Source organism: Pongo abelii, chromosome 16 (genome assembly GCF_028885655.2).
Source record: "Pongo abelii isolate AG06213 chromosome 16, NHGRI_mPonAbe1-v2.0_pri, whole genome shotgun sequence".
NCBI lineage: Eukaryota > Metazoa > Chordata > Mammalia > Primates > Hominidae > Pongo > Pongo abelii.
In genome coordinates this window covers 14,245,132-14,259,802 of record NC_072001.2, presented here as the reverse complement: position 1 = coordinate 14,259,802, position 14,671 = coordinate 14,245,132, and the positions used below count along the sequence as shown (strand labels likewise).

Here is a 14,671-nt window from a genome sequence, read left to right as displayed (position 1 = left end):
AAACAGGGATGTTATAGAAGGATCTCCCCAAGATACCATGTGTAATAAAAATGGCAAAGAAGAACATGGCTGGCCGGGGCAACGGTACACGCTTATCCACAAGTGCCTGAATAATGCACCGGGAGCTCAGAGAGGAAACACAAGAACCTCTGAGAAGGGCACTGGGTACCTGGAAGATGGAAATCTTTGCTCCCGAATCCTAAATGAGAAATATGAACATGACAAGACACAGACATGTAACAGGACACACAGTCCTTACAAGAGAAGCACATGGGCCAAGTGTGGTCAGAGGAGGTGGGTGAGTCACTTTAGGTCAAGAGTTTGAGACCAGCTTGGCCAGCATGGCAAAACCCCGGCTCTACAAAAAATACAAAAATTAGCCAGGCATCGTGGCACACGCCTGCAGTCCCAGCTACTTGGGAGGCTGAGGTGGGAGAATCACTTGAGCCCAGGAGGTCAAGGCTGCAGGGAGCCATGATAGCCCCACTGCCCTGGGCAACAGTGAGACCCCCATGTCAAAACAAACAAACAAACAAAATCATCTCTAGATTAACACCTAATACAAGGTAAATGCTCTGTAATTAGTTGTTATATTGTATTGTTATTTGTATTTCTTAATTGTTGTGTTGTTTTTTATTGCTTTTCTTCCAATATTTTCGATCCACAGTTGGTTGAATCTGTGGATGTGAAACCCAGATACAGAGAGCCAACTGTAATGTGATTTCAACTATATTTAAACAGAAGGAAACAAAAAAGGAAAACAAACACAAAAATTAAAACGTAAGAAAACAAGGAAACAAGCTGCAAGTATCGCTCGTGTCTCTGGCGAGCAAGATGATCAGGGCTTTGCTTTGTTTCTTCCTGCCTCCTGTACTTTCTATGTGCTCTCCAGGGAGTCAAAGTCACTATCACAGTCAAATAAAGCCAACACTCCTAACTACACAAAATATAGTTTCATCTGGCAATCTTGTAGTTCAGCCTTCTGAGGACAAAAGTCTGATAGACAGCTTCATTTTGGAAAAGTACAATTTTACATAAGCTTTAAACATTCTAGTGGCTGTCAGCAAATATAGGAAATCTGTAATATATTATCAGGCATCAACAAATTAAAACTCATATGCCCAAAAGCATCCCCACTTTTTTTTTTTCTTTTTGAGACAGGGTTTCATTCTTGTTGCCCAGGCTGGAGTCCAACGGCACGATCTCCGCTCACTGCAACCTCCACCTCCCCAGTTCAAGCAATTCTCCTACCTCAGCCTCCCGAGTAGCTGGGATTACAGGCATGTGCCACCATGCCCTGGCTAATTTTTTTATTTTTAGCAGAGACAGGGTTTCTCCATATTGGTCAGATCTCAAACTCCCGACCTCAGGTGATCCGCCCGCCTCAGCCTCCCAAAGTGCTGGGATTACAGGCGTGAGCCACCGCGCCCGGCCTAAAAGCATCTCTTGTAATAAAAGAATAAGAAAATCACATTAGGAAGGAAAAACATGAAGCATCTAAACTAGATGGGCACTGAACATTACAATCTATCTCCTTACCCAGCAGCAAAACAAAATAAAACGTACACAATGTTCAGAATTCATTTTCAAATTTATACTTGAGCTGATCTAAAGCTTTGGCTGGCTTCCACAGTTACTGACAGAAAAAGGTCTTTAAAATAATGACACAGAGCCAGGCGCAGTGTCTCATGCCTGTAATCCCAGTACTCTGAGCGGTTGAAGCAGGAAGATTGCTTGAGGCCAGGAGCAAGACCCCATCTCCATGCGCGCGCGCACACACACACACACACACACACACACACACACACACACACACACACACACACACACACACACACACACACACACACACACACACACACACACACACACACACACACACACACACACACACACACTATTTTTATTTAGCCAGGCATGGTTGCATGTGCCTGTAGTCCCAGCTACTCAGGTGGCTGAAGCAGGAGGATCACTAGAGACCCAGAGTCCAAGGTTAGAATGAGCTATGATTACACCATTGCACCCCAGCCTGGGTGACAGTGCAAGACGTTGCCTCTCAAAAAAAAAAAAAAAAAAAAAAAAGAAACAAAAAATTTTAATTGAATAAATAATGACAGAGATTACATAGTATGGTCTGTTACTACATGAGCAAATTGGCAAATTCATTCTCCAGATTACATAAAACATACAAAAAGGGAAAGCAAGAATAAATTTCAGAAGGTGAAGACAGACACTATATTGAAAATCTTAATTAAACTTTCTGAAACAAAACAGTCTGAATTTTATATTTAACTGGCATTAGGATTCTTTTTTTTTTTTTTTTGAGACGGAGTCTCACTCTGTCGCCCAGGCTGGAGTGTGGTGACACGACCTCAGCTCACTGCAAGCTCCGCCTCCTGGGTTCATGCCATTCTCCTGCCTCAGCCTCCCAAGTAGCTGGGACTACAGGCGCCCGCCACCACGCCTGGCTAATTTTTTTTGTATTTTTAGTAGAGACAGGGTTTCACCGTGTTAACCAGGATGGTCTCGGTCTCCTGACCTCGTGATCCACCCGCCTCGGCCTCGCAAAGTGCTGGGATTACAGGCGTGAGCCACCACGCCCGGCCCATTAGGATTCTTTCTTTGCGTTATATTACCTTTTTCTGTCCACAAGAGGCAGAGAAATGCCACTGCTTTTCCACTTAACTTTGACATTCTCCTGAAAAATGGTTCAAGGCAATGAAACAGTGCTCCAAGATTACCAGCCTCTGCTTGAGTCACGGGGCTGAGAGTGGTGGTGGCTGACTGGATGGCCAGGGCCTGCTGCTCTTTAACCAGCACAGAAAGACACCCCTTCAGTTCATTCACATCTAGAAAACAAGACAAGATAACATCTCACCTGTGGACAATGTGGCCACAGTTTGTTGTAATGTTGAGAAAATGGATGGTGACAACAGGTAGTACTCAAAGGCATGATATGTGGCAACAACGGTTTTAACCACTTTACACATACGAATTCAGGCAACCCTCACAACCAGCACTGTCAAGCAGTGTTGTAAATCCATTTTATGGATGAAGAAACTGAGGCACCAAGTGGTTAAGCAACTTCTCTGAGGCCACACAGAGGAGTAAAGCACATGACAGAGACTCTGAACCACCATGGCATACTGCCTCTCTGAAAACATCATATAAAAGTTGGCCGGGACAGTGGCTCACGCCTGTAATCGCAACACTTTGGGAGGCCAAGGCGGGTGGATCACTTCAGGTCAGGAGTTCAAGACCAGCCTGGCCAACATGGCGAAACCCCTTCTCTGCTAAAAAAAAATACAAAAATTAGCTGGGTGTGGTGGTGCGCGCCTAGAATTCTAGCTACTCAGGACGCTGAGGCACAAGAATCGCTTGAACCCAGGAGGCGGAAGGTTGCAGCGAGCTGAGCTTGTGCTGCTGCACTCTAGCCTGGGTGACGGAATGAGACTCTGTCTCCCCCAAAAAAAAAAAAAGTTACTAACACAGAACTCTGAAGTCAATATCAATCAATATTTTTCAGCAGCACATCTCCTAAACAGAGAAAAACACTAGCCATTACTTTTATGTTGAAAAACCAAATTCAAAATAAAAACGATGTCTTGATAAAATTACCCAGTACGCATGACTCATGAAACACATTTATGGACATATTTTAGAGGAAGATAAAGTAACCAGTTAGAATACACATTCCAACTAGTAAGTGATATTTCATTATATTATTCTCTTTACTTCTATGTATCTTCAAAAATTTCCATACTAAGAAGTGTTTTGTAAGTAGCTAGAAGGCAATCACATGAGTGAAAATAATTCAAAGGATTCTGGTCTTTCGATTAAGCATGCGTCTACCTCAGAGTACAGATCATTATAGGGGAACTGTAAGTTACCTCCCACCAATCCCCTATAACACCACAGTTCCCAGTGGCAGGGTGAGAGCTGGGCTCTTCTGGGCCTGCCTCTCTGCTGCTTACTAGCCTGGAGGCCAGCAGTCACCAGCCTCGCAGCCCTGGATCCTGACAGGTAATAGCAACACCCCTACTGGCTGCCTCCCCTTGGGCAGAAGACATCAGTTTTCCGGCTACCCATTCCCTGGATATGCTCTCCACGGGACGGGAGGGGCTTAGAAGGCAGGAGAGGGACACATCTCACCACTCCCTGGAAAGGCACAGGGTGACGCACACTGTGCCCAGCACCAGCAGTAGGATGTGAGAGCTGAAGCTTTGCAGCTAAGAGCTAATAGTTATTTAAAATGACATGAAGAATACTGAATTGCACACTGGGCTCAAGATGGAGAAGTGAAAGACTGACAGGTAAAGCAGTGCCCCTGCCCTTCTCAGGGCATCGCCACCGAGCCACCCTTCAGGCAAGGAGGCTGGCCCAGCACTTCAAGGGCTAAGCCCTTCCTGAAGAGTCACTGCATTTTCCGCCTTTAAATAATACATCTCCCTTCTGCTTGGCTGCGGAGCCCAGAAACAACCCCAAAGCTCCAAGAAAGCAGCTCGGCCCTTGAGCACCCACGTGCCCTTCTCCCTGACACCCTCCTGCTTATTCCATTGCAATCCTGACTGCCCAGTCCATCATTCATGTACATTCTAAAACAGTGGGTGAGAAAATACACAAACCATGGACACCACTGGGGAGTCAGAACTCCTACCCCTGCCTCACAGTAACCAGGGGCCTCTAGGCAAAGTGGGAAGCCTGGACTTCGTCTCCAGCTGCCAGCGATGAGGTGAAGCACGCCCTATCCCGGCCAGAGCAGGGTCACAGAAAGATTTAACCACTTACACAGAAGATTTAAGTAAGACCTAGAGTCGCCTAACAACATGTTCCATTGAGAAAGTCACTCATGATACCAAGAACCAGGAAGATCTAAAACCAAATTTTAAACAACAATTATAGAAATACCACAATGAAAGATGTGGGAATAATGTGGCCAATAATTAAAAGCAGTCATGATAAAAAGGCTTCAACAAGCAATTACAAACACATGTGAAATAAATGAAAAAATAGAAAGCCTAAGACAAGAAAAGGAAGACAAAAAAAAAAAAAAGAAACCAAATAGGAAGTTTAGAACTGAAAAATACAATAACCAAAATAAAAAGCTCAGTGAATGGACACAGCAGTAGAGTGGAGGAAAAAGGGCAAAGAATCAGTGATGTAAAAGATAGAAGTTACCCAATGTGAATAACACAGAAGAAATACACGCCCCTAAGGTGGGGCATGGTGGCTCATAGCTGTAATCCCAGCACTTAGGGAGGCCAAGGCAGGTGGATCACAAGGTCAGGAGTTTGAGACCCGCCTGGTCAACATGGTGAAACCCCATCTCTACTAAAAATACAAAAATTAGCTGGCCATGGTGGCGGGCACCTGTAATCCCAGCTACTCAAGAGGCTGAGACAGGAGAATTGTTTGAACTCGGGAGGCGGCGGTTACAGTGAACCGAGATGGTGCCATTGCACTCCAGCCTGGAAAACAGGGAGAGATTCCATCTCAAAAAAAAAAAAAAAAGAAAAGAAAGAAGTATATGTCCCCACGGAAAAGAAAAACAAACAAAAAACAAAACAGTCTCAGGGACCTATGGGACTATAACAACTCCAGTCACTGAACTCACAAAGGGACAGGAGAAACAAGGTGGGGTTGACCGGGAGGCGGAGCTTGCAGTGAGCCGAGACTACACCACTGTACTCCAGCCTGGGAGACACAGCAAGACTCTGTCTCAAAAAAATAAATAAATAAATAAATAAAAAAAGAAGTTGGGGTTGAAAGTGTACTCTAAGAAGTGATGGCTTAAAATTTCCCAAATTTGGCAAGAGACATAAACCTACAGATCTAAGGTAAGCAAACCGTAAACAGGATGAATCCGAAGAAATCCAAACTAAGACATATCATAACCAAACTCCAAAAAACAAAAGACAAAGAAAACATTTCAAAGGCCACTAAAGAAAAACAGTACCTCAACTATCATGGATTAACAGGTCAAATGACAGCAAATTTCTCATCAGAAACCATGGAGGCCAGCTGAAAGTACAAAATATTTTTCAAATGATGAAAAGAACCATTAACCCAGAATTCTTATATCCACCAAAAATGTCCTTCGGGAATGAAAAGGAAAGCAAAACATTCTCAGAGGAAGTAAAACAGAATTTGTCACCAGAAGACCCACACCAAGAGAAAGGCTAATGGAAGTTCTCTAAGCAGAATGGCAACCATCAAAGAAGAAAACCCTGGAACTTCCGGAAGGAGGAGATGACAAGCACACCAATGCATAAATACAACAGACTTTTCCCTCACCTCTTGATTTTGCTAAATTATGTCTGAAGGTTCAACCAAAAATTATAACATTGTCATATGTGGTTATCAATGTAAGCAAATGAAATATTTAAGGCAAGTATATTACGAACAGGAGAACATAAAGGAACGTCAGGGGAGGTAGTTTCTATATCCCTGAAACTAGTAAATGACAACACCAGGTACAATCTAATAAGTGTTCATACATACACAGGCTGAGTGTCCCTTACAAAATGCTCAGGAGCACAAGTGCTCCGCATTTCAGATTTTTATCAGATTTAGGAATATTTGCATATAAATAATGAGATATTTTGGGGATAGGACCCAAGTCGAAATACATTCATTTATGTTTTATATATACCTTATACAGAGAGCCTGAAGGTGATTTTATATAGTATTCTTAATAATTTTGTGCATGAAACAAAATTCATGCTAAGTACCTATGAATGGAATTTTCTACTTGGGGGCATCATGCTGGGGTGCCCAAAAGTTTTGAATTTTGGGGCATTTCTGATTTTGGATTTTGGGTTTAGAGATGCTCAATCTATATGTAATATAGTACCTAGAAAAGCCACTAAAAAAGCTATACGAAAAGATACACTCTAAAACACTACAGAAAAATCAAAATAAAATGCTAAAAATGGTCAAGTAAACCACAGACAGCCAGGAAGAATCAAACCAAAAAAATGAAAAACAAAAGAAATAGAAAATACAAAATAAAATGGCAGTGTTAAGCCTCAATTTAACAATAATGACATTAAATTAAATGTAAAGTCTGAATACATTAAAAGACACTGGGAGAATAGGCTAGAGAACATGATCCAACTACATGTTGTCCATAAGAAAGTGACTTCAAATAGGCAAACTGAAAACAGAAGCACAGAAAAAGAAAGATCATGCAAACATTACTGAAAGGACAGCAGAAGTTGGCTACATTAATACCAAATAAAGTAAGCTTCACAGCAAAGATAATTACCAAGAGGGCTGGGCACAGTGGCTCACGCCTGTAATCCTAGCACTTTGGGAGGCCAAGGTGGGTGGATCACCTGAGCTCAAGAGTTTGAGACCAGCCTGGCCAACATGACAAAACCCCATCTCTACTAAAATACAAAAATTAGCTGGGCGTGATGGCGGGCCCCTATAATCACAGCTACTCAGGAGGCTGAGGCAGGAGAATCACTTGAACCTGGTGGGTTTGGAGGTTGATGAGCTGAGATCGCGCCACTTCAGTCCTGCCTAGGCAAAAGGACCGAAACTCTGTCTCAAGAAAAAAACAAAAAAAAAGAAAAAGATAATTACCAGGAACAGACGGCAACATTACAAAATTAGAACTTGGTCAATACACCATTAAGATGCAGCAATTTGAAACAAAAAACAATGAACAGAACTGAAAGGAGAAAAAGACATTTATACTTTTATAGTTGGAGACCTCAAAATCTCTCTCTACAGCTAATAAAATTAGGAGACAGAAAGGCTGCCAGGATATAGAACTCAACATCACCATCGATCAACTAGATCCAATCAAAATTTATAGAACACTCCAGCCAATAACAGCAGAATACATAATCTGTTCAAGTATCCACAAATACTAAGTTAGAACATATTCTGAGGCATAAAACAAACCTAACAAATTTTTTGAAATTACAATCACACAGCATATGTTCCCTCAAACAATGGAGACAAATTAGAAGTCAACAAGAGAACAATTACAGGAAAATTGCCTAACTCTCAGAAACTAAACTTTAAAACTTCTAAATAACCCATGGATCTAAGAGGAAGTCTCAAGGGAAATTTTAAAATATATTCTGAACTGAGAGAAAATGCAAGTACTATACATCAAAATGAATGGGAAAGAGCTACAGTGGGTGATGAGAGAGAAATTTACAGCACTAAATGAATGGTACGTTAGAAACTTGGAAACAAATCAATAATATAAGTGCCCACCTCGACAACCTAAAAGAAAAAAAAATAGCAAAATAAACCCAAAAGTAAACAGAAACGAAGAAATAATTAAGGTAAGAGTAGAAACAAAGTGAAAACAAAAAAACAATAAACAGTAAAGCAAAAAGCTGCTTCTTTGAAAAGATCAATAAAACTGACACACCTCTCTCAGCAATACTGACCAAAAAAAAAAAAAAAAAAAAAAACAGACATAAATTACCAACATTAGTGATGTCACAGACTCTAAAGATATCAAAAAAGATAATTAATTAGGAATTACTAGGAACAACTCTACACACATAAATTTGACAACTTGGGCAAAATGGACTTATTCCTCAAATAATACAAATTACTACAACTCACCAAATATAAAATAGATCATCTGAATAGCCCTAACTACTATTAAGAAAACTGAATTCATAATTCTAAGAATCCCGAGAAAAAAGAAATTACCAGACCCAAATGAATTCACTGGATAATTCCATCAAACATTAAAAAAGAATTAACACAGACTCAAAACAATCTCTTCTGGAAACTAGAAAAGGAAAAACCTCCCAATTCATTTTAAGAAGCTAATATTAGCATGATATCGAACCTAAAGACAGTACAAACTACAGGACAATATATACATAGACACAAAAATATTCAGTGAATTATTAGCAAGTAGAATTAAACAAAATATAAAAAGAATTACACATCATCGCCAAGTAGTTTCACTGCAGGAATGCAAAGCTGGTTCAACAGTCAAAAATCAATGTAACCCACCCTATTAATAGGCTAAAGAACAGAAATTGCATGATTACAAATCAATTGATTTAGAAAAAGCAAATGACAGGCTGGGCACAGTGGCTCACGCCTGTAATCCCAGCACTCTGCAAGGCCGAGGCGGGCAAATCACAAGGTCAGGAGATCGAGACCTTCCTGGCTAATACAGTGAAACCCCGTCTCTACTAAAAATACAAAAAATTAGCAGGGCGTGGTGGCGGACACCTGTAATCCCAGCTACAGGAGGCTGAGGCAGGAGAATGGCGTGAACCTGGGAGGCAGAGCTGGCAATGAGTCAAGATCACGCCACTGGACTCCAGCCGGCCACAGAGCGAGACTCCGTCTCAAAAAAAAAAAACAAAAGAAAAAGCAAATGACAAAACTCAATACTCATGCATAAAAATTCTCAAAAAACAGTAACAAATGGGAACTTCATCACTTTGATAAGCAGCATTTACAAAACCTTAAGCTAAAACCTATGCTAACAACAATGTCAGAGAGGGTCCTCCTAGACCTACTTTACACAGCAGAGAGAATTATTAGGAATGATTTAGATAGTCACTAAGAGTTTACTCTCCTAAGAGATTACAACACCCAATGGCCAGCAAGCCCTTTTCATTAGACAAAAAGAAAAGCTGTGATTTGTCAACACTCTCAGAAGGTTCACTGTGAAATGTGCACTTCTGAACTCCTGCTGAGGGCCTACACGCTGCAGTGTTGATAAGCAAGTGTCCAGAGGTCTCCTTGGAAACACTGCAAAAAAAATGTGAGGGACTGATGGATGAATAGAGGGACGAAAAGGTGGAGAGAGCAGTGATAAAGCAAGTGGGATGATGCCAGCGGCACAGTCTTAGGTGGTGAATATGTGGGTGCGCACTGTAAAATTCTTTCAACTTTTCCGTATTTTTTTTCATAATAAAATATTGGAAAAAATAAACCTGTGAAAAAGGAAGTTTTAGTCAAACGTATCTAAGCAAAAGAAAAAGCAAGTTTTAAATTCCTATGGCTCAAATTAATGTGTTTTTCTTTTTAGGTTGAGATGCAAAAGCAAAAAAGAAAAAAAGGAATGAAAGGAATAGGAGCTATTCTAAAAGCGACAAATTCCACCTGCAGTTTGACTAAAGATGACGTGGCTGAAGAACATGCTTTGAATCCAAGCCCCTTCAAGGCTGCCAGGTAGAGAGTCGGTTCTGCGAAAGCTCCATACCTGTGAGCAAGCAGGGCTTCCAAGTAAACCCTCTTCATTAAAGCTGCCCTGAGTCAACAAGCTGGGCTTTAATCTGAGCAAGAAAGGTATACTTCGTGGCTAGTTACCCACCCATAACTGTAGGTACTTTGATAGCTAGGTGAGGGGAAAGAAGGAGAAAGGCAAAACAACAGATTTTAAAAATCACAACAAATGTTTATCAAACAGTATGCGCCAGGCACTGACTTAGAAGCTTCAAGTGCATTATTTCATGTCATTTGCACAGCAACTCTCTGATAAGTATTCACTTATTTTATATATATTATATAATTTTAATTATTTACATTATATTATACTTATTCCTTTTTTTTTTTTTTTTTTTTTTTGAGACAGAGTCTCACTCTGTCACCCAGGCTGGAGTGCAGTGGTGTGATCTCGGCTCACTACAAGCTCTGCCTCCTGGGTTCACGCCATTCTCCTGCCTCAGCCTCCCGAGTAGCTGGGACTACAGGTGCCTGCCACCACGCCCAGCTAATTTTTTTGTATTTTTAGTAGAGATGGGGTTTCACCGTGTTAGCTAGGATGGTCTCAATCTCCTGACCTCGTGACCCACCCGCCTCGCCCTCCCAAAGTGCTGAGATTACAGGCGTGAGCCACCGCACCCGGCCACTTACTCCTATTTTATACATGAGAGGCCCAAGGTGAGACAAAGTGATTTGTGTAGAGTCAGAGATAAAGCCAAAATTGATAACCAGACAGACTGAAAAACTTCTCTGCCAGCAGATCTAGAAATGATAAATGAAGATCTTCAAACTGAAGGAAAATGATACCAGAGGGCAACTGGGATATAAACAAAACCTTAAGGGCCCAAAATGATAAACATGTAGGTTAACATAAATACTTTTTTTTTGGCCGGTCGTGGTGGCTTTTGGGAGGCCAAGGCAGGTGGACCACCTGAGGTCAGGAGTTCGAAACCAGCCCGACAAACATGACGAAACCCTGTCTCTACTCAAAAATACAGAATTAGCCAGGCCGTGGTGTTCACTTGGACATATGACACAGCAACACAACCAACCAAGAACAGGTCAGAAGCAGGAAGCTGTGGTCAGAGCATTGCCCCGCAGCTCAGGCAGCATTAATACCATTTGCAAGTGGAGAGTGACAAGTTAAAGATGTACCTGAAAATGCCAGAGATGATAGATTTAAACCCAAGTGGTCTAAAGATTCCAAATAAAAAACAGAGGTTGTCAGGGTGAATAAAGAAGCAAGACCTAATTATATGATACCTAAAAGAAATCCACTTTACATATACACAAAGGTTGAAAGTGAAAAAAGCTAAACCAGGCAAACACACTATGCAAACACCAAATCAGAAGAAAAGAGGGTAGTCAGACCAAGGTTACTTCACAACAAAGAATATCACCGGAGATAAAGGGGGTCAAATTTATGAAAATGACATAAAAATCCTAAAAGTGCATGCACCTGGCTGGGCATGGTGGCTCACGCCTGTAATCCCAGCACTTTGGGAGGCTGAGGCGTGCAGATCATGAGGTCAGTAGATTGAGACCATCCTGGCTAACACGGCGAAACCCCGTCTCCATTAAAAATACAAAAAGATTAGCCGGGCGTGGTGGCGGGCACCGGTAGTCCCAGCTACTCGGGAGGCTGAGGCAGGAGAATGCCATGAACCTGTGAGGCTGAGGTTGCAGTGAGCTGAGATCGCGCCACTGCACTCCAGCCTGTGGGACACACAACACTCCGTCTCCAAAAAAAAAAAAAGAAAAAAACTGCATGCACCTTATAACATAGTTTTCAAATACATGAAGCAAAAACTGCAGAGCTGAAAGAAAATAATCCATAATTAGCATGAGAGATTTCAATTCTCCTCAGAAGAGGAACTAAGCAGTGAAATTGCTCTTCATGCCTCCCCAGCACAATGGAGATACTCCAGGGAAATAAAGGCCAGTCACTGGGGCTCATCTCCCCAGAACGCTGAGATGCTGAGACTGGCTTCTCTGTAAATAAATGACTAGTATTTGCTAGGAAAAAAGTCCTTATCTATGAAATGTTTTTAGCAAGATGTGGTTAGTTGAGGATTGTGTTTGGTAAACATACCTAAAATCCACAGACTTATGGGACATGGCTCCCTGGAAAAGGTTCCCTAAGGTGTATAAACCATCTGACTACAAAATGGGAACACTGCACATCCTTAATGCTCCTTGTTCAGTGAGATGATGACACACCTCAGTGAGAAGACGACACGCCTCAGTGAGAGGGCAACACGCCTCAGTGAGGGGACAACACACCTCAGTGAGGGGACGACACGCCTCAGTGAGGGGACGACACGCCTCAGTGAGGGGACGACACACCTCAGTGAGGGGGCGGCACGCCTCAGTGAGGGGACGACACACCTGAGGGGACGACATGCCTCAGTGAGGGGACGACACACCTGAGGGGACGACACGCCTCAGTGAGGGGACGACAGACCTGAGAGGACGACATGCCTCAGTGAGGGGACGGCACGCCTCAGTGAGAGGTCTCATCTCTCAGGCGGGGTTCAAAGAGGACGGACTTGGGGGAGTTGCACAGCTTGTCCCACATCTCTCCCCACTTTGCCTGAGCACACAAGTGAGGATATTACTTGTATCTTTAAAGTTACTAAGTAATCAGGAACGGGTAAGATCTCTGAGATTCACGTCAAACTAATGTGGTAATCCAACCTTGTGTGTTAGTTCAACTCCTCTTCTAACAGTGAATAGAACAAGTAGGCAGAAAATTATTTCAAGTCAAGGATACCTGAACACTATCAACTTGATCTCATTAAGCTTTACGGGGCAGCAAAATACACATTTTTCTTTTTTTTTGAGACATAGTCTCACTTTGTCACCCAGAATAAAATGCAGTGGCACAATCGAGATTACAGGCGCCCACCACCAGACCCAGTTAATTTTTGTATTTTTCGTAGAGACAGTGTTTCACCATGTTGGCCAGGCTGGTCTCAAACTCCTGACCTCAAGTAATCCACCCACCTTGGCCTCCCAAAGTGCTGGGATTACAGGCATGAGTCACCGTACCCGGCCACATTCTTATTACGTGTGCATGAAACATTCCACAGAACAGATCATATTCTGGGGCTTAAGACAAGCCTCAACATTGAAATCACAGAATATTTTCTCTGACTACAACTAATTTAGAAATTGTTAACAAGAGATATTTGAAAATCCCCAAACATTTAGAAATGAAATAACACATTTCCAAATAATAAGTGGGTAAAAGAAGAAATTAAAAGGGAAATTAGAAAATATTTTCAACTGAATGAAGATGAAAATAAATAAACATTTCCAAATTTGTGAAATGTGGCTAAACAACGCTTAGAGATAACTTTATGTTATAGTTTTGAACACCTGTTAGAAAAGACAAAAAATCTAAAGTCAATGATCTAAGCCTTTACCTTAAAAAACTAGAAGAGGGACGGGTGTGGTGACTCACACCTGTAATCCTAGCACTTTGGGAGGCCAAGGCGGGCAGATCATGAGGTCGCGAGATCGAGACCATGCTGGCTAACATGGTGAAACCCCGCCTCTACTAAAAATACAAAAAATTAGCCGGGCGTGGTGACGGGCGCCTGTAGTCCCAGCAACTCGGGAGGTTGAGGAAGGAGAATGGTGTGAATCCGGGAGGCGGAGCTTGCAGTGAGCTGAGATGGTGCCAATGCACTCCAGCCTGGGAGTCAGAGCGAGACTCTGTGTCTCAAAAAAAAAAACTAGAAGAGACAGAAGAGCAAATGGAACCCAAAGCAGCAGAAAAAAGGAAATAATAAAGAGTAAACAGAAATCAATGAAAAACAAAACAAACAAAATCAATAAAACCAACAACTGGCTCTTTGAAAAAACTCAATTAAACTGATAACTTCTACTAAAACTGACCAAAATGGAAAGAGAGAAAATACAAGGCACATTTCAGCAAACTTCTGGATAACAGGTAGTATATGCTGGTACTTACTACACACAAGATAACTGCATAGGCACTTTGCCTAGCCTACTGTACTGAGCCCATAATAGCCTACAAGGTAGTACTATTATTAACCCCACATACAGACTTTTTCTAAGAGACAGGGTCTCACCCTGTCACCCAGGTTGGGTGTAGTGGCACAATCACAGTTCACTGCAGCTTCAAACTGCTGGCCTCAAGCAATTCTCTCACCTCAGCATCCCAAAGTGCTGGGATTACAGGCGTGAGCTACCATGCCTGGCATCACAAATTATTTTTATATATGTACATTTACACAGGTATGTCCATTCAAGGAAAAGAAAGTCTGAATATCCACACTGAAGGGATAATAGTGGCTAACTCTTAGAGGAAAACTGAAATTGGGGTGGGCAGTCACGTGAAATCTTTATCATCTATACATTTTTATAAGAATCCAGGTATATTTTTAATTGGAACAAAAATGCATCACACATTTAAAAAATTTAATTACACAAAATA

At 41.9% G+C, this 14,671-nt stretch overlaps 1 protein-coding gene across 17 annotated transcripts in view; it reads right to left on the bottom strand.

Annotated features, from left to right (window-relative positions):
- The window catches only part of LOC100456617 (E3 ubiquitin-protein ligase HERC2-like), a 52,641-nt gene that overhangs the window by 29,737 nt on the left and 8,233 nt on the right, over nt 1-14,671 (bottom strand). For 14 of the 17 annotated variants that reach the window (XR_010137293.1, XM_063716364.1, XM_063716362.1 and 11 more), the window contains exon 4: nt 2,637-2,849. The exons of the other annotated variants lie outside the window; for them this stretch is intronic. The gene's annotated coding sequence lies outside the window, so the exon portion shown is untranslated. The remainder of the gene's footprint in view (nt 1-2,636; nt 2,850-14,671) is intronic. 17 annotated transcript variants of the gene reach the window in all.